The sequence below is a fragment of the Engystomops pustulosus genome, chromosome 2 (genome assembly GCF_040894005.1).
Source record: "Engystomops pustulosus chromosome 2, aEngPut4.maternal, whole genome shotgun sequence".
NCBI classification, from domain to species: Eukaryota; Metazoa; Chordata; class Amphibia; order Anura; family Leptodactylidae; genus Engystomops; species Engystomops pustulosus.
Window position 1 is genome coordinate 170,560,728 of NC_092412.1, and position 15,137 is coordinate 170,575,864.

Here is a 15,137-nt window from a genome sequence, read left to right on the forward strand (position 1 = left end):
GCAAGAAGCGCTCAAATAATATTGGTACATGATAAAAGTTTGCCAGTATATTTTGTGGATTACACAGCAGGGTGGCGACAAAGTTAACATGGAAGCCATGAAAACAATCCAAAATTCTGCCTGACACAGCTCGTTTGATAAGGGGACGATGTATGGAGGCAGTGAACTAGTAGTAGATTAAAGGTGCTGCAGTTAAAACTATGTTAGTTGGTTCTTGGCATGGAGCTGGCGCTCCGCTGCCAGGCGAGCTTTCGCCAATCCAAGCCCCTGTCTCTAGGCTACTCCCCAAACAGCACTTCTAAGAACCTTTCGGATAAGATCAAGTGTAGTAGCGTTCTTATAAGTTTGGGATATGGCGGGTGAGGGGAATGTAAACATCTGCGCAAGAAGCGCTGAAATAATATCCGTAAATGAAAAAAGTTTTCCAGTATATTTTGTGGCTTACACAGCAGGGTGGCGACAAAGTTAACAAGTTTGATGTGGAATGCCCTGCAATAGCTCTTGGGCGGTGTGCCTTTTATCACCTAGGCTCAGCAGTTTGAGCACCGCCTGCTGTCGCTTAGCAACGGCACTGCTGTTGTACCTAGAGCTACCGACTGATGGCGCCATGCCCACGGATGGTAATTCGGAGGAGGAGGAGGTGGAGGAGGGGTGGGAGGATTTGGAGGTATAGTAGGCCTTTGAGACCTGGACCGAGGTAGGCCCCGCAATCCTCTGCGTCGGCAGTATATGACCAGCCCCAGGGTCAGACTCGGTCCCAGCCTGCACCAAGTTAAGTGTAGTAGCGTTCTTATAAGTTTGGGATATGGCGGGTGAGGGGAATGTAAACAGATGCGCAAGAAGCGCATGATGCGCATGGAGCTGGCGCTCCGCTGCTAGGCGAGCTTTCGCCAATCCAAGCCCCTGTCTCTAGGCTACTCCCCAAACAGCACTTCTAAGAACCTTTTGTATAAGATCAAGTGTAGTAGCGTTCTTATAAGTTTAGGATATGGCGGGTGAGGGGAATGTAAACAGATGCGCAAGAAGCGCTGAAATAATATCCGTAAATGGTAAAAGTTTGCCAGTGTATTTTGTGGATAACACAGCAGGGTGGCGACAAAGTTAACAACTTTGATGTGGAATCCATGAAAACAACCCAAATTTCGGCCTGACAAACCTCGTTTGATAAAGGGACGATGTATGGAGGCAGCTATATGGACGACTTTTGGAGGTAGCAATGGAGACAACGTGTGGAGGCTGCTATGGAGACAATTCAATTTGGATAGTGCCTGTATGTGGCAGTCCAAAAAATTTTTCAAACCAGAGGAGCAGGTAGGTGGCCCTTCAGAAAAATGGAATAGATTGAGTGCCTGTATGTGGCAGTCCAAAAAATTTTTCAAACCAGAGGAGCAGGTAGGTGGCCCTCCAGAAAAATGGAATAGATTGAGTGCCTGTATGTGGCAGTCCAAAAAAGTTTTTAAACCAGAGGAGCGATCAGGGGGGAGGAGCAGAGCGGCAGGACGTGACGGCATGACGTAGCCGTCGGACGGACCAGCCGTGCAATCCCCACGCCTAAACCCCCGAGATATGCGGCCTGCCAGCGCTCCCTCTGATGCTCGGGCTTCCCGCTACTAAGCCTGGTGGGATGCACGCTTAGTGCCGCCAAAACGGAGGTCCCGGTCCCGGTCCCGGATGCCAGCTGGAAGCCCCTGGTAATAAACATAGTGAGGCGGGGGTGAACCTCGCCCGGCTACGCCACTATCGCCCGGCACAACTCCGGAAGGATCGTGCCTGTCCGAGGGGTCGCGGCTGAGCAGCGTGGAGTGGAGTGGAGCGTGGAGAGGCCCCGAGAGTACGTGGATGGTGGAGAGGAGGAACGAATGGGGCACAGCAGGGGCTTATGCCACGTTTGGTGATCCTAAACAAGTGACCCTGAACAAAGGATTCAATTCTAGCCGAAGACACGGTGTAAGGAGCCCAGGGAGGCGCGCCTGCCAAGCATTGCAGGAGGAAGGAGTTGACTCGGAGGAGTGACTGAGGGACGAGGACTGCCTTGGGTGAGACTGTTCCATGAATTCCTTGTGTAGACTGTGCTATGAGCTTTCAGTGGCATAGTGAAGTTTGAAAAGTTGAACTTAAGTTGGTGCCACAGTCATTTACCTAATTGTCTATTGGAAGGGCACTGCCCTCTGGCCTGGCGCGCTCCCAGGTCAAAGTGCTATTTTTGAAGAGATTGCTATACCATTTTTTTTTTTATAAGATCCTGTAAACACTGCCAAAATCGTCATTGTTGTTCCAGAGGGAAAATATGGACAATGCATGAGAAGATCCTCCAGCTATAATTGATTAGTTGTGTATTTGACTCTATTGCCCTGTCTATTTGGATTTGCTTGGACATTATAGCTGCGTTCCCCTTAACCTGAGGGGAGGCGCATACGCTTTAATACGATTGAATAACCCCTGGCCCGCAAAGTATTGCACGTCTGTGTGGTCAGGAATGTGATGGGGCCCAAAACAGGCACCAGGAAATCCCTGGGGACATCTCCCCAAAAAGGGAAACTAGAATCTCAAAGTAAAATTGAGAAACTCTGGAAATCCCCTCCATGAAAGACCAGAGGGGTGGGACGTGGTCCGGGTCAGGAGAGTCAACAGGAAAATAAATCAAAGGGCTCAAGATACTCACCTTTACAGTTAGAAGAGGATGAGGAGCAAGGGGGGAGGGCCAGAGATGAAAACGACGATGTTCTAAGTGAGATTCTAGCGTCAGTAAAGTTGTGTAACCACTCAATAGAAGGGTGTCAGAATACAATTGAGGATCTGTCTAAGCAAATAGGGGCAGTTAGAAACGATATATCACTTCTGAGGGAGGATGTCCACAAGGTAAAAGAATTGCAAAAAATCTCTGAGGATAAAATTAGAAAAGTGGAAAAAGATGTGTCCTCTATGAAAAAAATCCAGGACAAAATGAGGTCTGAAAATAAAGAGCTAAAAGAGAAAATAGCAGACCTAGAGGACCGTTCGAGGCGCAATAACTTGCGATTCATAGGGATCCCGGAAAAAGCGGAAGGGGATGATATGATTAAATTTATTCATGACTGGATTATTGACAAAGTGGGACAAGACAACCTGTCCCCCACCTTTGTAGTAGAAAGGGCCCATAGGCTAGCAGGAAAAAGAACTCCCCCTGGGGCATTCCCCCGATCAGTGTTATGTAAAATATTGCTATCTAGGGATAGAGATCTAATTCTGAAAAAACTGCGAGAGCATCCAGACCCCACAGTTAATGGGACAAAAGTCTCAGTTTACCCTGATTTTTCTAAAGAGACATTGCTTAAACGAAAATCATTTGATGAGGTTAAAAAACGAATGAGGGATGCTAATATTATATACGCTCTAATGTTCCCTGTGAAACTAAGGGTTATATATCAAGGGCACACACATTTTTTCGGGGACCCAGAGTCAGCAGCGGAGTGGCTGGACGCCAAAGGCATTTAAGATGAATAGGTATTCGCCAGAGGAAAGGGGCTATAGGTGTTGGGGATTATAGGCAGCTCCTTAGTTGAGGGCTCCAGAGAGGCTGGAGCATTCTTGGGGTAGGGAAGGGATGGGGGGGTGGGACGTGGCAGTGGTGGGGGTATGGGTTGGTCCCTTTTTTTTTTTTTTTTTTCTTCTTTCTTTATACCTTGTTGACATATGGGGATTAACGTGATATCATGGAATATCAGAGGAGCTAATGACCGTAGAAAAAGGTGTATTATTTTTGATTTAATCAGAAGACAGTTGCCAGCAATTGTGGTTCTCTTGGAAACACATTTGACCAGAGAGTCTGTGATTTCGCTTAAAAAAAAATGGTGTGTCCAAGAGTTCCATTCGGTCTATTCGAATTATGCCAGAGGGGTGTCGGTCCTGATCCACAATGCCATTGATTTTAAAGTGATCGAAAGTGTAATAGATAAAGAGGGGCGATTTGTTTTTCTTTATGGATTGTTAATGGGTATCAAGTGTTCTATAGGATTTGTATACATACCTCCCCCCTTTAAATTAGAGGTTTTTAAAAGATATATGCTATTCCTGGACAAATATGAGAACTGTCCGGCTCTAATGATGGGGGATTTCAATTCAGTTATGGACCCCAGTATGGACAGATGGAGCCCTAAGGGCGAGACAGGACATCTAGGCCACTCTACTCAACTATCTCGGATGTGTGGGGAAATGGGGATGCTGGATGTCTGGAGGGAATTGGGAAATGGGACTCCAAGGTTCTCTTGTTTTAGTGCAACATACAAGACAAGGTCTCGTATCGACCTTGCACTAGCAAATGGTCCGTTTTTTCATTACATCACAAAGATGAAATATGGGAATAGGGCAATGTCAGACCACTCCCCAATAACTCTTCAACTAGGTCTAGGACAAAAGAGAGAAAGAATTGTCCACTGGAAGCTGAACCCCCATTGGTTATCCCTGTTAGGGGACCTGGAAGAAATAAGAGAGGAGCTCGAATTTTTTATTAAAACCAACGTGGGCTCAGTTCCGATTAACATAGTTTGGGAGTCCTTGAAATTACATCTCAAGGACTTCCTGCGTAGGAAAATTTCAGGTTTAAAAAGAAAATTTCATGAGAAAGAGGAGGCATTCAGACAAGAATTAAATAAATTAGAAGGAGATGTTATTAAATATAAAACACAAGAAGCGTCCCTGAACCTGGAAAAGTGTCAGAGAGAGTACAACTCCTACTTAAAAGATAAAGCAAAGAGTAAACTACTGTTCTGGGGTCAGAGAGCACACTTAGAAGGGGGGAGACCAGGCAGCGGGCTGGCCAGGAGAATTAAAAACCAACAAGAATCCCAGTTACTGACAGTGATTAAAAAAAATAATACAGGGGAACTTGTTCATTTAGAGGAGGATATTATGGCAGAATTTCGGGCTTTCTACACAGACATTTATTTTTCAGATTTAAAAGCCACTGAAGATGAGATACAGAAATTCTTGGATTCACTGGAGTTTCCCATCCTCGAGAGAGAAGATAGGAAGATATTAGATGCCCCAATAACCCTCCCCGAAATACAGGAGACCCTGAGATCTTGCAGAGGGAATTCTTCACCAGGCCTTGATGGGCTCCCCTTCGAGATATATAGGAGATTCGGGGATATTTTGTTCCCCGTTCTGCTTAAAGTTTGGGAAGCCAGTCTCCAGGATAAGAAACTACCTAGATCTTTTTATGAGGCCGGTATAACTTTGATATGTAAGAAAAATAAAAACCCCACCGAGGTGGAGTCGTACCGGCCCATCTCATTATTAAATACTGATGGGAAAATACTATCAAAACTATTAGCTAATCGGCTAAAAAAGGTTATAGGTAGGGTCATCAATGAGGATCAAAGCGGGTTCATTCCGGGCCGCAGCACTAAAGATAACATCAGGCGCCTATATTCTGCTATACAGATGGGCCGGGGGGGAGCCCGCTCCATCCTGTCCCTAGACGCCACTAAAGCGTTTGACAGGGTGGAGTGGATTCCCCTCTGGAAGATAATGAAAAAATTCGGTATAGGAGACAGATATATAGAATTTGTTAAATTATTTTATGTAGAGCCAACAGCTAGAGTAAAGATAAATGGGGCAATTTCGGAGGGGTTTAAATTAAGTAGGGGTACAAGACAAGGATGTCCGATGTCTCCCCTGTTATTCGCCATCTTTGTGGAACCATTAGCGATAAAGATCAGGGGGACAACAGAGATACAGGGATGCGGATGTGGAGGAGTAGATGACAAAATACTCCTCTACGCCGATGATATTTTATTACATCTGAGAAACTCAGAAAAATCAGTCAGCTATACAATGAGGATCCTAGAAGAATTTGGGTATGTTTCAGGTTTGAAAATCAACTGGAATAAATCAATTTTATGTAAATTAGATAACTTCAACCTCAAACAACTAGGAGAATTATGTATTCTAAACCCGGGGGAAAGCTTTGAATACTTAGGATTAAGGATGAATCCGAGGGTCATGGATTTTGTCGATTTAAATTTGGCACCATTAATAGGGAAAATTAAAAATAAAATCAGAATCTGGAATAGGCTGCCACTTTCAAGAGCGGACAGGATAGCCTTAGCCAAAATGGTTCTTTTACCGCAAATACTATATGTTTTGACAAATAGCCCTTGTTGGATCAAGGACAAGTGGTTCAAACTTTTACGTAAGATATTTAATGACTTAATTTGGGGGAGATCGAGGGTTCGATTAAAAATGGAGTTTTTATGTAAGAATAAAGATAGGGGTGGGGTTTCTTTCCCCTCCCCATTTCACTATTTTGTTTCTTCTCAATTACAATTTATAGGGGAAGATAGAAAGTCAAGAATTTTTAGGGAACTATTAGATAGAACTGATCACACTGGGGATAATATATTTTCACTTTTGGAATCAGGTATATTAAAGAAAAAGGTAAATAATTTACCAATTATGGAACTACTTTACAACACTTGGAAATGGTTTAAGGCTATTCTTGGAATTAAGGGTTCAACAGTGTTTTCACCAATATGGCACAATGCGCACACGGTAGAATTAAAAAAAATAGTGGACTCACAATTTTGGGAAAATAGAGGGGTAAGATATATATGTGATTTATTTTATGAGGGTCTATTAATACCTTTCGAAAATTTGCGACAGACTTATCATCTAAAAGAACACGATTTTTTCAGATTCATGCAAGTGAAGCATGCAGTAAGAGCAGAAACAAATAAGGAATATCTAAAAGTGGAGTCCTGCCCTTTAATGACCTTGATTCTTACCTTGGACAAAGCACCTAAAAATCTGTCCAGAATATATAAAGGGGTTATGGTAGAAGTGGAAAAGACACTAATACATCCCAGTCAAAAAAAATGGGCAAAGGTTTCGGGATCACTGGGGGATGAACAATGGCCTATTATCTATAGAAATGTAAAATACGTCTCTAAGAACTGGAATCATAGAGTGATCCAACTAAATATCTTGTACAGATTATACTACTCCCCAGATATGTTGTATAAAGCTAAAATTAAGGAAGACTCGAGGTGCACTTGGTGTCAAGAGGAGGGGGCCGACATCTTTCATATCCTATGGAACTGTATTAGGGCTAGACAATTCTGGATCGAAATATATGAGCACATTTCTACTAGAATGAAGATCAATTTACCGTTTGATGTCTTGGTGGCTATCCTGGGTCTGGTTCCCCCCTTGGGGATGGCATGGGGTAAAAACCAACTAATTCACAGATTACTATTTAATGGAAGGCTAGTCTTGGTTAGGCACTGGAAGGGGAAAAAAACCTTGAATATTACAGACTGGCTCAATTCAGTCGAAACAATGAAGCAGTATGAAATAACCCCCATGGGGTATAGGGATACCACAGGAGGAAATTTAAATAATAGAATGGAATCCAATTGTTGGCTTGAATGGGTCACAAGGTAAATACATCTACGCTAGTAGAGCGATGGCCCCTTATTGGAATTAGAGGCATGGGTTGTAATACATATGCTGTTTTTTTTTTTTTTTTTTTTTTTTTTTTTCCCTATCGCTGCCAGGGTAGGGAGGGGGGAGCGGGAGAGGGGGGAATGGGAGAGGGGAGGGTAAAAAAGGAAGAAAAAAAATGGAAAAGAAAAAAGAGGAAAAAGAGAAATGGGAATAAGGGAAAAGCATAACGAAGGAAATTATTCTTTTGAAAAGTGTTGAGAAAATGTATTTGGTGTGATGTTCTTCTTCTTCCCATGTATTGATTCAAAATGTGAAGATGTATTTTAAATTTTCTATACTATATGTAGACTGATTATAAAAGAATTTAATTAAAAAAAAACCAGAGGAGCAGGTAGGTGGCCCTCCAGAAAAATGGAATAGATTGAGTGCCTGTATGTGGCAGTCCAAAAAAGTTTTTAAACCAGAGGAGCAGGTAGGTGGCCCTCCAGAAAAATGGAATAGATTGAGTGCCTGTATGTGGCAGTCCCAAAAAATTGTTTAAAACAGAGGACCGGAAAGGTGGCCCTCCAGAAAAATTGAATAGATTGAGTGCCTGTATGTGGCACTCCCAAAAATTGTTTAAAACAGAGGACCGTGTCGGTGGCCCTCCAGAAAAATTAAATGCATAAAGTACTATACCTAGAGCCAGTGGGCCCTGTCAAAAAACAGCCAGTTTCCTCTGCTTTACTGTAGAAAGAGGAGGAGAAGGAGGAAAATGAGGAGGAGGAGGAGTGGATAAATTATTCAGGTTGAGCTTCCTTCACCTGCTGGAGATTTGAAATTAGGAGAAATCCATGCTTTATTCATCTTGATAAGCGTCAGCCTGTCAGCGCTGTCAGTCGACAGGCGTGTACGCTTATCGGTGATGATGCCACCAGCTGCACTGAAAACCCGCTCTGACAAGACGCTAGCGGCAGGGCAGGCAAGAACCTCCAAGGCGTAGAGCGCCAGTTCGTGCCACATGTCCAGCTTTGAAACCCAGTAGTTGTAGGGAGCTGTGTGATCATTTAGGACGATGGTATGGTCAGCTACGTACTCCCTCACCATCTTTCTGTAAAGATCAGCCCTACTGTGCCGAGACTGGGGACAGGTGACAGTGTCTTGCTGGGGTGACATAAAGCTGGCAAAAGCCTTGTAAAGCGTACCCTTGCCAGTGCTGGACAAGCTGCCTGCTCGCCTACTCTCCCTCGCTACTTGTCCCGCAGAACTACGCACTCTGCCGCTAGCGCTGTCAGAAGGGAAATACTGTTTCAGCTTGTGCACCAGGGCCTGCTGGTATTCATGCATTCTCACACTCCTTTCCTCTCCAGGGATGAGAGTGGAAAGATTTTGCTTGTACCGTGGGTCCAGGAGAGTGAACACCCAGTAATCGGTGCTGGAATAAATTCTTTGAACGCGAGGGTCACGGGATAGGCAGCCTAGCATGAAATCTGCCATATGCGCCAGAGTACCAACGCGTAAGAATTCACTCCCCTCACTGGCCTGACTGTCCATTTCCTCCTCCTCCAACTCCTCTTCTTCTGCCCATACACGCTCAACAGTGTAGGACTCAACAATGGTCCCCTCTTGTGTCTCGCCAACATTCTCCTCCTCTTCCTCCTCATCCTCCTCCACCTCCACCTCCTCCGATATGCGCTGAGAAACAGACCTAAGGGTGCTTTGGCTATCAACAAGGGAATCTTCTTCCCCTGTCTCTTGTGAGGAGCGCAAAGCTTCCGACTTCATGCTGACCAGAGAGTTTTTCAACAGGCCAAGCAGCGGGATGGTGAGGCTGATGATGGCGGCATCGCCACTGACCATCTGTGTTGACTCCTCAAAGTTACTCAGCACCTGACAGATATCAGACATCCACGTCCACTCCTCATTGTAGACTTGAGGAAGCTGACTGACCTGACTACCAGTTCTGGTGGAAGTTGGCATCTGGCAGTCTACAATCGCTCGGCGCTGCTGGTAAACTCTGGATAACATGGTCAGTGTTGAATTCCACCTCGTGGGCACGTCGCACAACAGTCGGTGAGCGGGCAGTTGGAGGCGGCGCTGGGCTGCCCTGAGAGTGGCAGCATCTGTGCTGGACTTCCTGAAATGCGCACAGATGCGGCGCACCTTCGTGAGCAAATCAGACAGATTGGGGTATGTCTTGAGGAAACGCTGAACTATCAGATTTAACACATGGGCCAGGCATGGCACATGTGTCAGTCTGCCGAGTTGCAGAGCCGCCACCAGGTTACGGCCGTTGTCACACACAACCATGCCTGGCTTCAGGTTCAGCGGTGCCAGCCACAGATCAGTCTGCGCCGTGATGCCCTGTAATAGTTCTTGGGCGGTGTGCCTTTTATCGCCTAGGCTCAGCAGTTTGAGCACCGCCTGCTGTCGCTTAGCGACGGCACTGCTGCTGTGCCTAGAGCTACCGACTGATGGCGCCATGCCCACGGATGGTCGTTCGGAGGAGGAGGTGGAGGACGGGTTGGGAGGAGGAGGAGGCATAGTAGGCCTCAAACACCTGGACCGAGGTAGGCCCCGCAATCCTCGGCGTCGGCAGTATATGACCAGCCGCAGGGTCACACTCGGTCCCAGCCTCCACCAAGTTAACCCAATGTGCCGTCAGAGATATATAGTGGCCCTGCCCGGCAGCACTCGTCCACGTGTCCGTGGTCAGGTGGACCTTGTCAGAAACGGCGTTGGTCAGGGCACGGATTATGTTGTCTGACACGTGCTGGTGCAGGGCTGGGACGGCACATCGGGAAAAGTAGTGGCGGCTGGGGACCGAATACCGAGGGGCGGCCGCCGCCATGAGGCTGCGAAAGGCCTCGGTCTCTACTAGCCTATAGGGCAGCATCTCCAGGCTTAGCAATCTGGAGATGTGCACATTAAGGGCTTGGGCGTGCGGGTGGGTTGCACTATATTTGCGTTTCCGCTCCAGCGTCTGGGGTATGGAGAGCTGAACGCTGGTGGATGCTGTGGAGGATCGTGGAGGTGACGATGGGGTTTTTGTGGCAGGGTCCTGGGCAGGGGGCTGACTATCAGCTGACACAGGGGAAGGAGCAGTGGTGTGCACGGCCAGAGGTGAACGCGCTTGTTGCCACTGAGTGGGGTGTTTAGCATTCATATGCCTGCGCATACTGGTGGTAGTTAAGCTAGTAGTGGTGGAACCCCTGCTGATCCTGGTTTGGCAAATGTGGCACACCACAGTCCGTCGGTCATGCGGTGTTTCCTTAAAGAACCTCCAGACTTCTGAAAATCTAGCCCTCGCCGCAGGAGCCCTCGCCACGGGAGCTTCACTAGTTGACACATTTGGCGCTGATGCACCAGCTCTGGCCCTGCCTCTCCGTCTGGCCCCACCACTGCCTCTTCCAACCTGTTCTGGTCGAGGACTCTCCTCCGTCTCAGAAGCACTGTGTTCACCCGGCCTCTCAACCCAGCTTGGGTCTGTCACCTCATCATCCTCCGATCCCTCAGTCTGCTCCCCCCTCGGACTTCCTGCCCTGACAACAACTTCCCCACTGTCGGACACCTCTTTACACACTTCTTCCACTACGTCAACAAGGTCATCATCACCCACAGACTGCGACTGGTGGAAAACCTGGGCATCGGAAAATTGCTCATCAGCAACCGGACAAGTGGTTTGTGACTGTGGGAAGGGTCCAGAAAACAGTTCCTCAGAGTATGCCGGTTCAAATGGCAAATTTTGCTGGGAGGGGGCAGACTGGGGGGGAGGAGGCTGAGGTGCAGGAGCTGGAGGAGTGCCGATTTCGGTGACATGGGTGGACTTCGTGGAAGACTGACTGGTGGACAAATTGCTCGAAGCATTGTCGGCAATCCACGACATCACCTGTTCGCACTGTTCTGGCCTCAACAGTGCTCTACCACGATTCCCAGTAACTTCAGACATGAACCTAGGGAGTGTAGCTCTGCGGCGTTCCCCTGCTCCCTCATAAGCAGGTGGTGTCTCACCCCGCCCAGGACCACGGCCTCTGACCCCTGCAGTAGTTGGACGCCCACGTCCCCGCCCTCGTCCTCTACCCCTAGCCCTCGGGTTAAACATTTTGAAAATGAGAGTTATAACTTGTATTTTTTTTTTAACTTTTTTTTATTTTATTTTTTTTTTTTTGTGTTTTTTAGTTTTTAAAACCAAACGATGCTATCCTATTGCTATGGCTATGTTCTAGCCAAGTATTACAGCACACTACTATGCCAGATGAGATGACGCTGAGTTATGAAAAAAATAAACGTAAAATAAAAAAGGAAATGGCAGACTGTGCCTAGTTGAAATACAACCCCGGGCCCTAATAAATTTTCCCACTTTGGTCTTTGCGATGGATATGTGCGTCACTAAAACACAGTGGTCGCAAGTCTGACTCCAAATTGCTCCCAATTTGATAGTAGATGCACTGCAGCAAGTACAGCCACCAGCAGATCAACCAGAAATCAAATATATATAACGCTACTGTAGGCGTAATTAAGCCGTTTGTATTCTCCTATGGCTATTTTCTAGCCAAGTATTACAGCACACTACTATGCCAGATGAGATGACGCTGAGTTATGAAAAAAATAAACGTAAAATAAAAAGAAACTGGCAGACTGTGCCTAATTGAAATACAACCCCGGGCCCTAATAAATTTTCCCACTTCGGTCTTTGCGATGGATATGTGCGTCACTAAAACACAGTGGTCGCAAGTCTGACTCCAAATTGCTCCCAATTTGATAGTAGATGCACTGCAGCAAGTACAGCCACCAGCAGATCAACCAGAAATCAAATATATATAACGCTACTGTAGGCGTAATTAAGACGTTTGTATTCTCCTATGGCTATTTTCTAGCCAAGTATTACAGCACACTACTATGCCAGATGAGATGACGCTGAGTTATGAAAAAAATAAACGTAAAATAAAAAGAAACTGGCAGACTGTGCCTAATTGAAATACAACCCCGGGCCCTAATAAATTTTCCCACTTCGGTCTTTGCGATGGATATGTGCGTCACTAAAACACAGTGGTCGCAAGTCTGACTCCAAATTGCTCCCAATTTGATAGTAGATGCACTGCAGCAAGTACAGCCACCAGCAGATCAACCAGAAATCAAATATATATAACGCTACTGTAGGCGTAATTAAGACGTTTGTATTCTCCTATGGCTATTTTCTAGCCAAGTATTACAGCACACTACTATGCCAGATGAGATGACGCTGAGTTATGAAAAAAATAAACGTAAAATAAAAAGAAACTGGCAGACTGTGCCTAATTGAAATACAACCCCGGGCCCTAATAAATTTTCCCACTTCGGTCTTTGCGATGGATATGTGCGTCACTAAAACACAGTGGTCGCAAGTCTGACTCCAAATTGCTCCCAATTTGATAGTAGATGCACTGCAGCAAGTACAGCCACCAGCAGATCAACCAGAAATCAAATATATATAACGCTACTGTAGGCGTAATTAAGCCGTTTGTATTCTCCTATGGCTATTTTCTAGCCAAGTATTACAGCACACTACTATGCCAGATGAGATGACGCTGAGTTATGAAAAAAATAAACGTAAAATAAAAAGAAACTGGCAGACTGTGCCTAATTGAAATACAACCCCGGGCCCTAATAAATTTTCCCACTTCGGTCTTTGCGATGGATATGTGCGTCACTAAAACACAGTGGTCGCAAGTCTGACTCCAAATTGCTCCCAATTTGATAGTAGATGCACTGCAGCAAGTACAGCCACCAGCAGATCAACCAGAAATCAAATATATATAACGCTACTGTAGGCGTAATTAAGCCGTTTGTATTCTCCTATGGCTATTTTCTAGCCAAGTATTACAGCACACTACTATGCCAGATGAGATGACGCTGAGTTATGAAAAAAATAAACGTAAAATAAAAAGAAACTGGCAGACTGTGCCTAATTCTACTCAAACCCCTAATAAATTTTCCCACTTTGGTGTTTGAGGTGGATATGTGTGTCACTAAGAGCTAAACACAACGGTAGCAAGTCCCCCTGCTAATTCCTCACAATATGGTACTAGCTGCAAATAAAAAAAAAAAATAATTATAACGTTATTGTAGCCCTAAGAAGGGCTGTTGGGTTCTTTTAGAATCACTCCTGCCTAACAGTAAGCTAATAGAACACCCTAACGCTTTCCCTGAGCAGCAGCAGCTCTCTCCCTAGCGGCATCCAGACAGAGAATGATCCGAGCAGCGCGGGCAGCGGCTAGTCTATCCCAGGGTCACCTGATCTGGCCAGCCAACCACTGCTATCTACGTGTAAGGGTACCACGTCATGCTGGGTGGAGTGCAGAGTCTCCTGGCTTGTGATTGGCTCTGTTTCTGGCCGCCAAAAAGCAAAACGGCGGGAGCTGCCATTTTCTCGAGCGGGCGAAATACTCGTCCGAGCAACGAGCAGTTACGAGTACGCTAATGCTCGATCGAGCATCAAGCTCGGACGAGTATGTTCGCTCATCTCTAGTCAAGAAATACAGGAAATTTGTTTCCATACGAAATATTACATTCAGTTTTTTTATGGGATTAAATACTAATTTCATGCAGTAAATAATTATTTAAAAATGATACAATATGATTTTCTGGATTCTTTTGGATTCGGTGACAGTAAGGGCTGATTCACACGGCTGACTGGGGGGCGTACATGCGGCTGCAAATTTGGGGCAGCATATACGTCCCCATAGATGGCAATGGTGACCCAGCGGCGGTGGTACGGTGCCACACATGTGTGGCAGCGATCCGCGTGTAGAGCAGGTGTCAGTAATGTGTGTGCAATAATACATACATATAGTGTGATTATTGAGCATATGTATGTGTGTGCATGTATGTAGGGCAAATTTCAGTTATGTTTGTGTGTGTATGTAGAGCATGTGTCTGTAATGTCTTTGTGTGTATATATAGCTATATGTATATAGTATGTGTATGTAGAGCATGTGTCAGTAATGTGTGTGTATATGTAGAGCATGTGTCAGTAATGTGTGTGTATATGTAGAGCATGTGTCAGTAATGTGTGTGTATATGTAGAGCATGCGTCATTAGTGCGTGTATATATAGAACATGTGTTATTAATGCCTGTATATGTAGAGCATGTGTCAGAAATGTGTGTATATGTAGAGCATGTGTCAGTAATGTGTGTATATGTAGAGCATGTGTCAGTAATGTGTGTATGTAAACCATGGGTCAATAATGTGTGTGTGTGTGTATATGTAAAGCATGTTTCAGTAATGTGTGTGTGTGTGTATGTAGAGCATGTGTCAGTAGTGTGTGTATGTAGAGCATGTGTCAATAATATGTGTTGTGTGTATGTAAAGCATGTGTCAGTAATGTGTGTGTGTATGTAGAGCATGTGTCAGTAATGTGTGTGTATAAGTACAGCATGGGGCACATTTACTTACCCGTACCTGTTGCAATCCCCGAGGTGCGTTGTCCGACAAGAATGGAGTCCGGCGTGATTCACTAAAATTCTGCGCCTGATATCCTGCATGTGTCGCCTCCCTGCTCCGGTCCACTGGAGTTCACCTTTACTTCCCGGTGTATGTGAGTGCATGTCTTGCAACACAATTTTAATTTTAAATCCTGCGCTTAGTCCAAATCAGTCAGATTCTCCGACGGCCACGCTGCCCAATTTGTGTTGCATGAAAGTCGGCACGAATGAGGCAAAATCCGATTGCGTGCACCAAAGACCCCTGTTA